Source organism: Typopeltis vanoorti, chromosome 18, assembly GCF_054136105.1.
Source record: "Typopeltis vanoorti isolate ZY-2024b chromosome 18, IOZ_Tvanoo_1.0, whole genome shotgun sequence".
Taxonomy (NCBI): domain Eukaryota; kingdom Metazoa; phylum Arthropoda; class Arachnida; order Uropygi; family Thelyphonidae; genus Typopeltis; species Typopeltis vanoorti.
The window spans coordinates 11,654,131-11,672,606 of NC_143566.1; the positions used below are offsets into that span (position 1 = coordinate 11,654,131).

General features: G+C 35.3%; 1 protein-coding gene across 3 annotated transcripts in view; it reads right to left on the reverse strand.

Moving 5' to 3' along the window:
- The window catches only part of Opa1 (Opa1 mitochondrial dynamin like GTPase), a 712,584-nt gene that overhangs the window by 288,540 nt on the left and 405,568 nt on the right, over positions 1–18,476 (reverse strand). The gene's annotated exons all lie outside the window — the stretch shown is intronic.

Below are 18,476 nucleotides of genomic sequence, written 5' to 3' on the forward strand. Positions count from 1 at the left end.
AGCTTTAGAGTGTGTCAATGTTAATTTAAGTGTCTTTATTATCTTTCTATGTTCTTATCGCCTGAAGAAGTCATTCTTGACGAAACATGTTGCGTTTTTTCAAATAAATGTCATTGTGTTATAATTCTCGGGTTTAAGTCAGTTAATTTAGAAAAATGAACATATCCCAACCCCGTGTTAATAGTACGTTTCATATATATATAAATATATATATAGATCAGACTGCCAACACTTAATTTCAGTATAACCTCATGCAATTTATTTCTTAGTCCTTCCTTCCAGGATGAATGCCACTCATGAATTCACTTTATTTTACTAATTGCCTGTAGTCTGTATGGGGGGGAAATGAAACAGAACACGGAGAAAATATGAGCTGATCTAGCAGATGCAGCTGCAGTTTTATCTCTCGTGATTCCAACTGGCTGTATATCCAGCACAATCTAACATCCAAACTATGGGTCCTCATTTGATACAGTAATCGAAGTACATCACACACAAGATAGGAGAGGGCCTGTAAAGATCTCAAAAAGTCATCATCATCATCAAATTCCTGTCATCTACCCTCAAGGGGGGTACAGGATATGATGGTACTACATGAAAAATTTACATCATTACTAACTTCCTATCTACAATTTTCCTCCAAATCAGTCTGTTACTTGTCAAGACTGCAACATTATCAGATCACATATTTCTATCGTCTAAGGCACTTTGTACAGTATCAATCCACCTATATTTTGGTCTTCCTCGGGGTTGTTTTCCTGCCAACCTGGCAGAGAACACTTGTTTTGCTAATCTTTCCTCGTCCATTCTGTTTAAGTGACCATACCACTTGAGATTAGCTCTGCTAATGCATTCCTGGATGACGACAATGTCAAGTTCTTTCCTAATATCCTCATTTTTAATATGATATTGCCATTGATGACATCTGTTCATGCCTCTAATCTTTCTCGGACTCTCACATCTGCAGTCTCCAGTCTTTGGTCAAGTGTATTACTTCTGACCCAGCTCTCAGATCCATAAGTTAAAACTGGTTTCAACACTGTCTTGTATACAGCTAATTTAGTGTTCTGACTAATTTCTCTCTTATTCCATGTGAATTTATTCAATTGACTTCCTACCATACCAACTTTGTTGATTTTGTTGTCTATTTCCATGTTTAATTTACCATCTTCACTAAAAATCGTGCCTAAGTAGATGAAAAGTTTTATTTGTTCCACTGGTTCTCTGTTCAAAACACAATTGACATTATCAACGATTCTCCCTAATTTAATTGTCTTTATCTTTTTATTCTGACCTTCATACCATATCTATTACAGCAGTTATTCAATTTGGTCAATGAATCTTCAAACTTGTAGCGGATTTATTTAGAAGTATAACATCGTTCGCATAAAGCAAAGAGCTGACATTAACATCTCCAGTTCGGATATCATGTTTAATACCACTTTCCTTCATAATGTGATCCATATAGATAATGAATAACAGAGGGGATAATGTACATCCTTGTCTCACACCAGATTTAACATTAAACTATCTTCCTGTACTTCCTTCAATTCTAACTGCTGACTTGCAACTCAAATAAAGACTAAGTATTGCTTGATATAATGCCCCATTGACACCATAGAATAGCTTTTCTTTTGGTACATTGTCATATGCCTTTTCCAGATGGACAAAACTTAAATACAGAAAGCTGTATAACTGAGAGGAGACCTCCACATAGCCATTAAAGGAATGTGGAGAACAGACCAGGGCTTCTGACCTAATGTCCAATCCTCACCTTCTCGTGGTGCACCCTGTTGGGTACCTACTTTGATATGAACGAACGAGGATGGGCTGGCAATTTGGGATTTAGCCGACCAAATTGTATTCTTATTGGTTAAACCAAAATAAAAAATTGATGGTACAACATGACAAAATTTCATGCCGGCTGGGGCATCGCCCGGTTAAACAATGCCCCAGTTGTTTTTGCCAGGGAACCAGGGTGAACAGCGAAAAGTCAGCTACTGGAACAAATCTGAAAACATATCCCAACTCAACATCACCAGAGTTAAAGATCGGTACTATCAACGTAAGAAGCCTGAATGGCAAAGAAATGGAGCTAGCTGAAGAATTTGATAAGTACCAGATCGACATAATAGGGGTGACTGAAACAAAAAAAGACCAAAATTGGTGAGATCTTTCTGAGCAATAAATACAAAATGTGATAATCAGGCAATGACAATCAAGGAAAGAAAGGAGTAGCCATAGTATTCAACACAAAATACGAGGCTAATCTTCTCGAATGGCAGTCAGTCTCAAGTAGAGTAATGTGGGCAAATATGAGAATGGGGAACTGGACAATGAGACTTATTTGTGCCTATGGTCCCACAGAAGGTTCTACTAAGGTAGAAGTGGAGGAATTTTTTTGAGGCTTTAGAAAAAGCAACTGACACAATGAAAAAGGAAAAGTTGGTCCTTGTTGGGGATCTAAATAGCAGCGTAGGAAATGATTGTGAGACATACAAAAATATTTTGGGAAAATTTGGAGAAAAGAGCAAAGCTAATAATAATGGCAAATATCTGTTGGATTTCTGCTCAGGACATGGACTGGTTATTACTAACACCATGTTCCAACATAAAAATGTGCACAAATTCACATGGAGAGAAGAGGCTAGGAATAGGAAAAGTCTCAGTGACTATGTTATTGTTGACAGTGATGTTTTCTCCCTGGTGCAGGACACCAGAGTGTACAGAGGATTTGAAATTGGAAGTGATCACTATTTAGTCCTGAGCAGGATAAAATTGAATTTCATATTGAAAAGAATAACATGTAAGAAAGTTTTAAAGCGAATAAAAGTTGAGCAGCTCTCAGATGTGAACTATAGACTAAAATACAGAAAGATTATTGAAAATAAAATAAAAGAGTTTGAGAACAGGAATCAAACCTTGGAGATTCAGTGGCAAACTCTAAAGAAAACATTGATTGATTCTGCCAGAGAGACAAGTGGTGAGGTTGTGTGCAAGGATAAAAAAATCAGAACTCCATGGTGGACACAGAAAGTTAAAGAGGCAGTGAAGGAAAAGAAGAAAGCATATCAAAAGTTCCTTGCAAATAAGTCAGCTTTTACTCTTACAGAATACAGAGACAAATGTAAGAAAGCTAAACAGTGTGTAAAACTAGCTAAACAAAAGTCATGGGAGGACTTTGGCAAGAATATAGAAAATAAATATCAAGAAGGTGGCAAAATATTCTGGAGGTTGTTGAAGAAGCTTAGGAATGGAGGAAAGAGTGCTGTAAAAGGAATTAGAGATGAGATGATAAAGATGACATGAAAACAGGAGAAAAAGATATCCTTGAAATATGGAGTAATTACTTTGAAAAACTGCTAAATGAAACAAGAAGTGTTGACAGCACAGTGATAAAAAGCACTGACCAGGCATGCAGTCAGGAATACATATCCATACTTGAAGTAGAAAAAGCCATCAAAGGCTTGAAATGTGGAAAGGCAGCAGGAGTAGATGATATTCGACCAGAAATGTTGAGGTATGGTGGTATAAAAGTCTTACAGTGACTGCACTGCATAGTTCAGAAAGCCTGGATAGAGGGACGAATTCCCGATGATTGGAGTAGAGCTCTCATAGTACCCATATAAAAAAAGGGAAACAAAACTGAATGTGAGAATTACAGAGGTATTTCCCTACTGAGTGTTCCTGGCAAGATCTATGCAAGTATACCAGAGAAACGGTTGAGAAGAATTGTGGAAGAAAAGCTTGGTGAAGAACAAGCTGGATACAGGCCAAATAGAGGCTGTCAGGATCAGATCTTCACTTTACGACAAATAGTCGAGAAAGCATGGGAATATAACAAACATCTGTATTTAAGTTTTGTCGATTTGGAAAAGGCATATGACAAGGTGCCAAGAGAGAAGCTATTCAATACGCTGCAGTTATATGGTGTCAATGGGGCATTATATCAAGCAATACTTAGTCTTTATTTGAGTTGTAAGTCAGCAGCTAGAATTGAAGGAAGTACAGGAAGATGGTTTAATGTTAAATCTGGTGTGAGACAAGGATGTACATTATCCCCTCTGTTATTCATTATCTATATGGATCACATTATGAAGGAATGTGGTATTAAACCTGATATCAAAATTAGAGATGTTAATGTCAGTTCTTTGCTTTATGCCGATGATGTTATACTTCTAAATAAATCCACTACAAGTCTGCAAGATTCTCTGACTAAATTGAAAAGCTGTTGTAATAGATATGGTATGAAAGTCAGCAATAACAAGACAAAGACAATGAAAATAGGCAGAATCATTGAAAATGTCAACTGTGTTGTTAATGGAGAACCTGTGGAACAAGTAAAACATTTCAGCTACTTAGGCACGATTTTTACTGAAGATGGTAAATTAAATATAGAAATAGACAACAGAATCAGCAAAGCTGGTATGGTAGGAAGTCAATTGAATATGAAAGAAATTAGTCAGAACACTAAATTAGCTATATACAAGACAGTGTTCAAACCAGTTTTAACTTATGGATCTGAGAGCTGGGTCAGAAGTAAAACATAGACCAAAGACTAGAGACCGCAGATATGAGAGTCCTGAGAAAGATTAGAGGCGTGAACAGATGGCATCAATGGCAATATCATATTAAAAATTAGGATATTAGGAAAGAACTTGACATTGTCAGCATCCAGGAATGCGTTAGCAGAGCTAATCTCAGGTGGTATGGTTACTTAAATAGAATTGGAGAGGAAAGAGTAGCAAAACAAGTGTTCTCTGCCAGGTTGGCAGGAAAACGACCCAGAGGAAGACCAAGATATAGGTGGATTGATACGGTACAAAGTGCCTTAGACGATAGAAATATAAGATCTGATAATGAAGCCCAGCAAGAAGTTATTCATACCTTCACTTCTGGATGGCCTTTCATTGCCAATTACTTCTATTCAAGGAATATCACCAGTTTTTAGTTTAACTGAGGTATTTCCACCTTTGCCAACGAATTGCTTTAAAAGAAAAGGATGTATTATCAAAGATAATAGAATGATACCAAAAAAGAGGCTGAAAAGAGCACTCCGGTGGATGCAGCCATTAGAAGTTGTTATTCATTTAGAAAAAAGTGGAAAATCGCCAGAAGACATTGAAGCTATCAAATATTTCAAAGCTGCATTTCACATTGAAATTGCTAGACTTTTGAAGGTCCAATATTCAGTTACTGCTGTTCCATATGAGGAATATCTGGATGTACTGAAGAATGGCTATGTGTTTAGGATGAGTGTAGCATGCCACAAAGAAATTACATTGCTTAAGCAAATAAAAACACCAGCAAAGATCTGATAATGTTGGAGTCTTGACAAGTAACAGACTGATTTGGAGGAAAATTGTAGATAGGAAGTTAGTAATGATGTAATTTTTTAATGTAGTACTGTCATATCCTGTACACCCCTTGAGGGTACATGGCAGGAAATTGATGATGATGATGATGATGTTATATTCCCATGCTTTCGCAACTATTTGTCGTAAAGTGAAGATCTGATCCTGATAGCCTCTATTTGGCCTGAATCCAGCTTGTTCTTCACCAAGCTTTTCTTCCACAATTCTTCTCAACCGTTTCTCAAGTATACTTGCATATATCTTGCCCAGAACACTCAGTAGGGAAATACTTCTGTAATTCTCATATTCAGTTTTATTTCCCTTTTTATAAATGGGTACTATTAAAGCTCTATTCCAATCATTGGGAATTCGTTCCTCTATCCAGGCCTTCCGAAACATGCAGTGCAGCCACTGTAGGACTTTTATACCACCATACTTCAGCATTTCTGGTCGAATATCATCTACTTCTGCTGCCTTTCCATGTTTTAAGCCTTTGATGGCTTTTTCTACTTCAAGTATGGATATGTATTCCTGACTGTATGTCTGTTGAGTGTTTTTTACCACTGTGCTATCACTGCTTGTTTCATTCAGCAATTTTTCAAAGTAATTACTCCATACTTCAAGGATATCTTTTTCTCCAGTTTTCATGTCACCTTTATCATCTCTAACTCCTTTTACAGCACTCTTTCCTCCATTTCTAAGATTCTTCAACAACCTCCAGAATATCTTACCACCTTCTTGATATTTATTTTCTATGTTTTTGCCAAAGTCCTCCCATGACTTTTGTTTAGAATGTTTTACACAATGTTTAGCTTAAGGGGTGCTTAAGGGTGAAATCTGTATAACTGAGAGGAGACCTTCACATAGCCTTTAAAGGAATGCGGAGAACCGACCAGGGCTTCTGACCTAATGTCCAATCCTCACCTTCTTGTGGTGCACCGTGTTGGGTATCTACCTGCATACTGAACAAACGAGGATGGGCTGGCAATTTGGGATTTAGCTGACCAAATTGTATCCATATTGGCTTAACCAATATAAAACATGATGGTATAATCATTACAATATGACAAAAATTCATGCCGGATGGGGCATCATCCGGTTAAACAAGGCCCCCCGTTGTTTTCGCCAAGGAACCAGGGCGAACAACGAAAAGTCAGCTACTGGAACAAATCTGAGTTAAAGTAAAAGATTGGTACTATCAACATAAGAAGCTTGAATGGCAAAGAAATGGAGCTGGCTGAGGAATAACTACAAGATAACTACAAGATCGACATAATAGGGTTGACTGAAACAAAAAAGACAAAAACTGGTGAGATCTTTCTGAGCAATAAATACAAAATGTTATATTCAGGCAATGAAAATCAAGTAAAAAAGGAGTAGCCATAGTATTCGACACAAAATAAGAGGCTAATCTTCTTGAATGGCAGGCAGTCTCAAGTAGAGTGATGTGAGCAAATATCAGAATGGGGAACTGGACAATGAGATTTATTTGTTGTGCCTATGGTCCCACAGAAGGTTCTACTAAGGTAGAAGTGAAGTAATTTTTTGAGGCTCTAGAGAAAGCTGCTGACTCAATGAAAAAGGAAAAGTTGGTCCTTGTTGGGGATCTAAATAGCAGAGTAGGAAATGATTGTGAGACATACAAAAATATTTTGGGAAAATTTGGACAAAAGAATAAAGCTAATAATAATGGCAAATATCTGTTGGATTTCTGCTCAGAACATGGACTGGTTATTACTAATACCATTTCCAACATAAAAATGTGCATAAATTCACATGGAGAAAAGAGGCTAGGAATAAGAAAAGTTTCATTGACTATGTTATTGTTGACAGTGATGTTTTTTCCCTGGTTCAAGACACTAGAGTGTACAGAGGATTTAAAATTGGAAGTGTTCACTATTTAGTCTTGAGCAGGATCAAATTGAATTTCATATTGAAAAGAATGACATGTAAGAAAGTTTTAAAGTGAATAAAAGTTGAACAGCTCTGAGATATGATCTGTAGACTAAAATACACAAAGATTATTGAAGAAAAAATGAAAGCGTTTGAGAACAGGAACCAAACCTTGGAGATTCAGTAGCAAGCCTTGAAAAAAACCCTGATTGATTCAGCCAGAGCAGCATGTGGTGAGGTTGTCTGCAAGGATAGAAAAATCAGAACTCCATGGTGGACACAGGAAGTTAGAGAAGCAGTGAAGGAAAAGAAGAAAGCATATGAAAAGTTCCTCGCAAATAAGTCAGCTTGCACTCTTAGAGAATACAGAGACAAATGTAAGATCTCAATAAGTCTGTATGTATATTTTTGGCAGCTGCTTTCTTTTTTGTGTACAATCACAGGCTGGATAGCATGTAGCTCAGATAACATGTAGCTGCATTCAAGCGGAATTAGAATGGAGATAAGGTGGTCAAGAAAAGTAGCAGCACAACCAGAAGAGGTCTCAGATCTCAAACCCATAGTATAGTAATGTAAAAAATAGTAGTGCTCTGCTCTGCATATAAGTGAGAGGCTACATGAAAGAGTGCAAACTTGCCATGGAGTAATACTAATTATCATATGCAGTGATGATAATGTTGTCAACTTCATGCCCGCAGTTTGCACAATCTCCTTTACATGCATATAAAATGGCAGTCTAATGTGTAAAATACTGAACTTTCTAATGTATAGAAACTATACTAATCCACATAAGATGTTTAGCCAATTACTTTATTTTTCAAGAATAACTGTTTTTTTCAGTGGCAGAGTTGATTTGTTGCTTCAACCTACTCTGTTTGCAAAATTGCATCTAAATGTTAATGTCCTCTCTGTATCCATTCTACAGAATGGATACAGATGAGAACAGAGTATGAAGATGTTTGATACTATCTTGCACTTTTTTGTCTCAGTTGAAAAACCTTGATAAGTGGGAATCCTAAAGAATTCCACATTTATCATTGTTTAACAGATAGAAAAATAAGATACAAAATTTTATGTAGGAAAATGCTTGCTTCTAAGTATCTGCTATATACATGTGATATAATATAAAATTATTTTAGCATAATGAAAAGAGATTGTAAGTTGTTAGAGGAAATAATTTTTTTGATTGTGCAAGGGCGTTAATACTGTATAAATTGAACAAAGATTTACTAAAATTTGTAATACTTGTCTGAGGAATGACTTGCATAAAATATTGTGAACAAAGGTTCAAAGGGCAGAGGCACGCCAACAGAAGGAGAGATGGCCTCGGGTAGTCGCGTGCTCACGGCAGAGTATGCTCAGAAGAAAATCGGAAATAAAAGGTATGAAGCAAGACCCATGTGGGTGATGTGCTACGCACTGGGTGAGTTACGAAGGTTGCAGAGATTACTGGTACGGGAGATGGAAATAAAAGAGTTAGGAATTCCCCCCCCCCTTGCTCTTGTAAATTTTTTCTTCCCTTGGCTGGTGGTCGGAGGTCGTCTGGCAAATAGAAGGTTGAACAGAGGAGTGGCTCTGTCCTGATGTGTTCGGACTAGGAACAGTGGTAAGCTATGTTCACAGTCTGGTGAGCGATAGCAGGAAATGCCGTCCAAGTGCTGGTGATGTTATAAGCTCCTGATATAGTATGATGAAGGAGTACATCTCCGTTCGTGCATCCGCAATCCTTGGAAACACTCAGAATCTAAGTAGCAGACATTGTGAAGAAGAAATTGCCCAATGCCACAGTTATGCCTGGAACAAGTCAGTCATGCCAGAATCATGTGAAATCACAGAATGATCAGAGAATCCAAGGTATCTTATCGTCTAAGTGAAGAAGAAGGAAGATCGACAGAAGGAAGACGGTTCAAATTGAAGGAACAAGTATGAAAAGCCTTAGTGTATGGTAATGTTAAAATTTCCTTTGTCTATGCTATGTGTGTAACTTACTATGGTGTTAAGTTAAGTGAAATTAAGAGATATTAAGGATCGAGGACTTTGATTTATTTAGAACAGGACTGTAGCATGTTAACAGTAGAAAGTACAGTGAGTTAGCTCATATACAGGTTAATTTAATGTGTATGCTTTAGAGAAAGCTGAGATGAATTAGTCTGAGTAATGAGATATATAATGAATGTTTAATGAAAAAATATTACTCTAGAATAACCATCTTTGTGAATGATTTATTAGGAATGCTGTTTTTGATACTCTTGTTTCATTAAGGATACATGCAATCTTATCTGATTAGTATCGGAATTTAGTATGAATGTTAATTGTATTGTAAATGTGTTAATGTGCTTAATAAACCTATGCTATTTTTAAACCTAAGTGTCTGAATTCTAGAATCTGAAGCACCACTTGAAAAAGGTTCGAATCTGAGCAGGGAAGAATAGGTTACATTGTGGGTCACGGCTGCAAATCAATAGTCACTAGTGTACATCTTGAAATCACTTCTTGGTTAAGATAACTTTATTTAATCTAACTGTTTTAGGTGGCACAGCAAAAAAAATAAATATTCCTAGAGCTCTATGAGAAGATAGATTTCAAGAACTTTGCCACTCAGGTTTTGGCTCACTCCTGAGGTAATCCCTTTGCTTCTTGGAGGTACTACGTGACTCTTTAGGGAAGATCGGAAGTATAGTTTAAGAGATTGGGACACAACAGAGGTTTGTAAACGTTCTTTTAAAAATGAGTAGTAAGAAGTTGAAAAAGGTTCGAATCTGAGCGGGGAAGAATAGGCCTTCTGTTGCTACTGGGAAAATAGTTTGTCCCATCCTTAATTCTGGGTCAAAGTAAAGCGTGTGTACAAAAGTGTACACAGACACCTTTTTCTGCTAAAAACCTGAACTCCTTACTAAGAATCCATAAAATGATTTGAAAAATTCTAGGTCTTAAATATCATAACTCAATTGGAATCTGGCAAGCATCATCATCGTGAAATCTCGTACATTGTTTTGTACAAGCATTATCTTGTACGTGAAATCTTGTACATTCAGGAATTGTACAAGATATGATATGATAGTACAACATGAAAAGGTTATATGATTATTAATTTTCTATCAATATGTTTCTAAATTAATCTGTTATCCGTAAGGACTCCAATACTGCCAGAACTGATATTTGGGTCTCCTAAGGCAGTCACTACTGTATCAATCCACCTAAATGTTTTTCCAGCCATTCTGGCAAAAAAAAAAAAAAAAAAAAAAAAAAATCCATTTTGCTAACCTTTCCTTTCCCATTCTGTTTAAATGAACTGCATCATGTGGGATTAGCTTTGCTCACACACTTCCCTGAATACAAATATGTCAAGTTCCTTCCTGACATCATTGTTTTTTAGTATTGTGCTATCAATGATGCCATCTGTATCATAATTTTTCTCAGAACTCACATATTCATGATCTCCAGTCTTTTATAAAGCATTTTATTTATAATCCAGTTGCAGATCAATAAGTCAAAATATACACCAGCTGTATACACTATCTTGTATATAGTTGGTTCAGTATTTTTTTTTTTTTTTTTTACTAATATCTCTCTTATTCCATATTTATTTACATTTATTCAGTTGGCTGCCTGCCACACCATACCTGATTTGTTAATTCTGTTTTCTATTTCCACATTCAATTTGCCATCTTCACTAATAACTGTGCCTAAATAGCTGAAATGTCTTACTTGTTCTATAGGTTCTCCATTCAGGATGCAGTTTGCACTGATTCTGCCTATTATCTTTCAAACAATCATTATTCAATTTAGTTAGGGAATCCTACACCTCTATGGATTTATCGATATGTATAGCATCATCTGCATAAAGTAAACAGTCAAGAATGAAATCTGCAATTTTGATAAAGTTTAATGCCAATTTCCTTCATAACGTGAACCATGTAGATGATGAATAACAGTGGAAATAACATACAACATGTTGCACACCTGATTTAACATGAAACCATTACTTGTATTTCTTCAGTTATAACTGGTGACTTACAATATTGCATTGCTTGATCATAATATCCTATTTACACTATAATGATTATAGTATTCTGAACATCTTTTCTATTATCACGTCTTTTCCAGATCTAACAAAACTTCAATACAAATCCTTGCTATATTTCTGCGATTTCTCAACTATCTGCCTTGAAGTGAAAATCTGACCATGATAATGTCTAATTGGTGTGATTCAAGCTTGTTCTTTTTCATAGCCTTTTCTCAAGTATAGTCGAATAAATCTTACCATGAACATTTACTAGGGAAATTGCTCTGCAATTCTCACATTGTTTTATTTCGCTTTTTATATGAGGGTTGTTCCATAAGTCCATGCAAAAATGAAGAACACATTTTTTATTTTTCAACATAGTCTCCCCTTTGAGGTCTATATACTTAGTCCAATGATGCTTGAGTTTTTTATTCCCATCCATATAGTATGATTTGTCCAACTCTTCAAAATAGGTAGTTGTTTCGGCAATCATCTCATCGTTTGATGAAAATCTGTTTCCTGCCAGCCATTTTTTTTTATGTTTGGAAACAGACAGTAGTCCGAGGGAGCCAAATCTGAAGAGTAGGGGGAATGCAAAAGGACTTGATACAGCTTCAAGCCGTCCTTGCACAACAGTTCACACATTGATGCTTTTGATCCAGTGTGAGCAAACACGACACCCATCTTGCAGATAGTTTTCTCATATGTAAATGTTCATGTAAAATATTATGTACGTGGTCATTTGAGATGCCCACAGCTTTAGCAATTTCATGCACCTTCACACTTCTATCATCCATCACCATATCATAGATTTTTTTAATAATTTCTGGATTAGTGACCTCAACAGGGCGTCTAGAACATTCAGTGTCACTTATGCTCATATGGCCACTTCGAAAGTTACTAAACCACTTATAAACCATTCTAATCGAAGGTGTAGACTCACCATAATATTTATCAAGCTAGCTTTGGTTTCCTGAGCCGTTTTGCTTTCAAAAAGTAATGTTTGATTACTACACAAAATTCTTTCTCATCTGTTTTTCACAAATCACAGTATTTGATCGATTCAAATGAATACCAAACACAGAGTAATAGATCTACTATCTGACTGAAACTTAGTGTGTGATCCTCCAACAGTTGCCAGCAACTAAAAATAACCTTGATACGTACTGGTGGCCATCTCTTAGACTTTCCACGGGCTTATCGAACAGCCCTCGTAGATGAATACTATGAGTTCAGCATTCTAATCATCTGGAATAAAGCCTTCTGAATTATGCAGTCTGGCCACAGTAAAACATTTATAGCTCCATATCACACTATTTCAGCAGCTGAAGTAGAAAATTATCTACTCCAGTTACCTTTCCACATTTCAGGCTTTTGATAGCTTTTTTTTAGCAAAAATACTGATATGCATACTTCTTGAAAGTTTTCTATACCATTATGCATTCACTGCTTGTTTCATTTAGCAATTTATCTTCAGTTTTAATGTCATTTTATCATCTGTGATTCCCCTTTTATGGTACTCTTTCCTTAATAGAGGAAAACCTTTTTCAATAGCCTTCAGAATATTCTGCCATCTTACTATTTTGTTATCAAAGTCTTCTCATGACCTTTGTCTAGTTAGGTTTACACAGTGATTCTTCAGTTTCTTACATTTTTCTCTGTATTCTATCAGAGTACAGACTGACTAACTTGTGAGGAACTTTTGATATGCTTTCTTCTTTGACAATGCTGCTTCTTTAACTTTGAGTTCACTCAGATATTTCTATCCTTGAAAACAACCTCATCTCACGACTATCTGAACTGAATCAATCAATGTTTTCTTTTAAGTTTGACAATGATATCCAAGTTTTATGGTTCTTGTTTTCAACTTCTTTCATGCTTTCTTGAATAACGTTTATATACTTGATCTATACTTCACTTGTAAAAGCTACTCAACTTTGATTTGTTTTAAAGCTTTCTTTCACATTTATGTTTTCAATATGATATAATTTTATACTGCTCAAAACTAAATGGTGATACTACTATTCAAATTCTTTGTATATGCTCCTATGTTCTGAACCAATGTGAAAATATTGCTATCAATAATAACACAGTCAATGAGACGTTTTTTAAATTTCTTCTGTCATCTCTTGACGTGAATTTCTGTACATCTTTAGCTGAAGAATGGTGTCAGTAATGACTAGTCCCTATCCTGAACAGAAATCCAGCAGGCTTTCTGCTAGATTATTTCTGTCAAGTCCATAACTCTGGGTCAGAATATAGAATATGTATATATCAGAAGTGTATACAGGCTTTTTTTTTTCCTGAGAAGCTGACCCCTTGAAATAATTTTAAGAATTCTACTATTCCAATATTGCAATATATAGCAGTGGTCTCAAACTGGCTGCCTGCAGGCCACATCCAGCCCCCAAAGCAATTTTACACAGCCTGCGAATACATTTCAACCATGTATTTGTTGTAAATACAGTGTTTATAGTTTTAGAGACATAGAGATATGGACTGAGCTTATGTGCACATAAGCTCAGTCCATATCTACAATTTACAATCAGTAAATTTAGTTCACCAGCCGACAGTTGGTGGCGCTTCAGTATTCTAGTGTTTCCAATGCACAGCTGCGCAGTTCATATTGCAATATAGATGGAGACAAACTAATGTACAGCTTATAAAACCTGTTTATTTGTGCTTGTTGTTAGATCTACATTATATCAATACCTATCATTTAGAATTGTGCATAACTTTTGAGTGTTGCTTTCATACGAAAATTCATCTTGTTGAATTAAAGTTGTAAATAAAATTATAATAGTGATTTTAATTAAGAGATTAAACTGCAAGCCATGTCTTTAACAAAGAGTAAAAGAAAAGTGGACAAAGAAGGACGTGTTTTTCAAGATAAATGGGAAATTATGTATTTTTGTGGTGTTGTGCGCAGTAAAATTGTATGTTTTATTTGTAATAAGGGAATATCAGTTCCAAAAGAATACAATTTAAGTCATTAAGAAACGAATCATAAAGAAAAATTTGAAATGTTGGAAGGCAAATTGAGGGAAGAAAAGTTACAGTTTCTGAAATCTGGTTTATAACGACAACAAAATTTTTTTACTGAAGCAAATAAATCCAGTGAACCAACAGTTCATGCAAGTTTTGCTCTTGCGCACATCATTGCAAAATGATCGAAACCATTTACTGATGGTGAATTCCTTAAAGATTGTTTGATTAAGTCTGCTGAACTTCTTTGTCGTGACAAACAACAATTATTTAAAAATATTAGTTTGTCAGCCAACACAGTAGCGGAACATATTAACGAAATTGCTAGTGATTTACAATGTCAGTTATAAGAAAAAAGTATAGATTTTGAAGCATTCTCAATAGCAGTTTATGAGAGTACTGACATCACAGATATAGCACAACTTGCCATTTTCGTACGAGGTATTACTGATGAATTTGAAGTAATTGAGGAATTATTGGAAATAATTCCTATGAAAGGAAAAACTGGTGCACAGGATATTTTTTCTGAAATAAAAACTGTAATAGATAAATATAAATTAAGTTTGGATAAAATGGTTGGATTTGCAAGTGATTGTGCAGCTGCTATGGTTGGTAAAAAAAATGGAGTAGCGGTAAAATTAAGAAATATAGTGAAAGAAGAAAAACTTCAGAATAAATTTTGCACTATACATTGCATTATTCATCAAGAAGCACTTTGTGCCAAAAGTTTGCAGATGGATAATGTTATGGAAACAGTAACTAAAACATTAAACTTTATCCGTGGACGAGCTCCGAATCATCAAGAATTTGTTGCATTGCTTGAAGAAATTGAAAGTGAGTATGGAGAAATGATTTATTATAACGAGGTGAGGTGATTAAGTCGAGGAGCTGTATTAAAATGGTTTTTTGATTTAATAAATGAAATCAAAATTTTCATGAGACAAAAAAATAAAACCATTGACGAGCTACATGATGATACATGGTTAACAGATTTAGCATTTCTTGTTGACTTAACCGGCCATTTAAATATTCTCAATAAAGTGCTGCAATGAAAGAATAAACTTATCACTGACATGTATGCTTGTATTAAAGCTTTTAAAGTTAAATTGCAATTATGGGAAACACAACTGGAATCAAAAAATTTCGTACATTTCCTACATCTTAAATCCTACCCTATTATTTCAAATGAAAAATCTCAAGAATATGCAAGAAAAATAGCATTATTACGACAAGAATTTGAAGAAAGATTTAAAGATTTTAATGATTTGGAGTCCGATTTTACATTATTTTCATTACCATTAAAAACTAAAGTGAATAGTGAATAACGCAGAAAATCTACAAATGGAGCTAATTAATTTAATTAATTTACAGTGTGATATAAATCTTATTCAAAGATTTGAGGATACAGATTTGATTAACTTTTATTCGTACTTGTCGAAAGATAAATTTCCTCAGTTACGAATTTTTGCAATAAGAATAATCGCTTTGTTTGGGAGTACATTTAGTACATTTATATGTGAACAGTTATTTTTTCCGCAGTTGAAAATTAATAAGTGTAAGAAAAGAACCCGATTGACCAATGAGCATCTGCAATCCATGATGAAGATAGTTTCTAGTAATTTTTCTCCAAGGCTACAAACTTTAGCAAAATCGAAACGCCATCAAGTGTCAAGTTGCGGTAAGAAATAAAGAAGTTTATAATTATTTACATACAAACATATGTATTTTTTCTGTATGTGTCGGAGAAAAATTTAATAAATAAAAGTAAGAGAATACGTGGTGATTATTTATTCTCAAGTTATAAAGGTTATAAAAGGGTTTCATAATTATAAAGGGGCGATATCCATACATTAGGGGTAAGTACGGTGCAATATAAATATATATATATATATATATTTACTCTCATTTTGTTAAAAAAAAAAAAATTCCGGCCCACCACATGCTTTCACATCGTGCATTCGGCCTGCATGCAATTTGAGTTTGAGACCACTGATATATAGGATCTGGACTACATCACTTTACCTGAAACTGTCCCCTATTCAAGAAGTTTATTTTTGTCTGGTTGTGAATACTATAGCTACTATTTCTTTTCCTAAAACATTAATGCCAGAATATAACATCATATAATTATTAACCCTTTAAGTGCTACGGTCGAGTTAACTCGGGCACAGAAAAAAATGGAGCCCTCAAGTGGACACCCCTTGCAGATTATGTAAATTTTTATAAAACACTATTATTACCATTTTTGTGAGTGAACAAGTGTATATCAAGAATGTATGATGCTGTCCGGACTTCTTACTTGTAAGAATTTTAATTGATTTTATTTATAAATTTTTTTCAAAATTAATTCAGCACATGGGACAATGTCAGTAGAATATAAAATTAGCAGTTAAAGGGTTAAGAAGTATTACCTGTTCATTCAGGAACATTCGTCAGCTCTACTCAAAACTCTGAAAATTCCAGAAACCATCCTGACTTCTTCACCTTACTATCTATGAAGCTGAGCTTTCTACAATTCAGCTGTCCAAACAGTGAAATCATCTTCCTGGATCCAAAATGTGCACAACTCCAACTGGCTTCCCTTTTCCAACACCAGTGACTTAGGTGGAAATGATGCAAACATTTCTATTATAAGCAATGCCCTAATGTAAATTGTACAGCTATATACCCAAATTCCCGACAATCTTCACTATACCAAAACTCTTTTTTTTTTTTTTTTCTTCTTTTTTTTTTTAACTAGTTCTCTTTCCGGATAACACTGCAGAGGTCACCTCTCCTCTCAGTAACTCAGATCACAATCTTGTGCAAGTGTTCTCTCCCACAGAATGCTCTCCCTCAAACTATTCCTGACATCACGTTCTTTAGCACTACAAAAGATACCAAGTGGGATGATCTCCATAACTTGTACTTTTCTAAACCATGGTTTGATTTTTCACTCTTCTGATTACTCTGAGCAAGTCAGAGTAATTATCCTCACAAGTATGAAGGTTTTTATCCTCCATTCTTCCCCAAAATTCATATTGACTTTCAAAGCCATGGATTGACAGAAGTTGTACTGAATCAGATAATGAAAAAATTCAGCATATCAAGAAGCAGCAGCAAGAACTGCAGCTTTATACCCAGCCTGCACTCAAGCCCACAATACTGAATCATGAAAAATGCAAAACAACCATCAGTAAATCAAATCTGACTTCATAAAGATCACTAGCAGAACACCCTCCTGTCCAAATGGAAGCCATGCCTTCTGGTCTCTTGTAAAGGCTGGGTCAGAAGTGAAACACTTGACCAAAGACTAGAGACTGCAGATATGAGAGTCCTTAGAACGATTAGAGGCATGAATAAATGGCATCAATGGCAACATCATATTAAAAATGAGGATATTAGAAAAGAACTTGACATTGTCAGCATCCAGGAATGCATTAGCAGAGCAAATCTCAGGTGGCATGGTCACTTAAACAGAATGGGCGAGGAAAGATTAGCAAAACAAGTGTTCTCTACCAGGTTGGCAGGAAAACGACCCAGAGGAAGACCAAGACATAGGTGGATTGATACGGTACAAAGTGCCTTAGACGACGGAAATATAAGATCTTATAATGTTGGATTCTTGACAAGTAACAGACTGATTTGGAGTTAGTAATGATGTAAATGTAAATTTTTCATGTAGTACTAACATATTCTGTACACCCCTTGAGGGTACATGGCAGGAATTTGATGATGATGATGATGATGATGAATACTAAACATTTAACTGGAATGTCAAACTTCTTGCTCAACTGTCACTTGCACTCCCCCTTCCTCACATGGCACAATGGGCTTATAGGTTCTACCTATCATGTATTTTAATCCTTTATGACTCAGCACTGTTTCATTTTTCTTTCTCTCCCCACATCCCTTTTTTTCAAAGTAAATTCTTCATTTTGTAGATCTTATTTTGTTCATAATTTGATACCACATGATCACCATACAGTATACTCAAATACTCAATACAAATGAAATGTATAAAATGTAAATATCATGTAATGCTGGAACATGAATTCAGATTTGGCAGTGAGGCTAAGAGTCTGTGTGTGTGAGGGGGGGGGGTGATATATATATATATATATATATATATATATATATATAGCTTTGCGACACTAAAATCTAAATAATCCAGTTGAAACACTACTCATATAATAAATCAGTGAATATGAAATGAAATGCTATTGTCTGGTATCTGTTACTGTATCTGGTGCACAGCA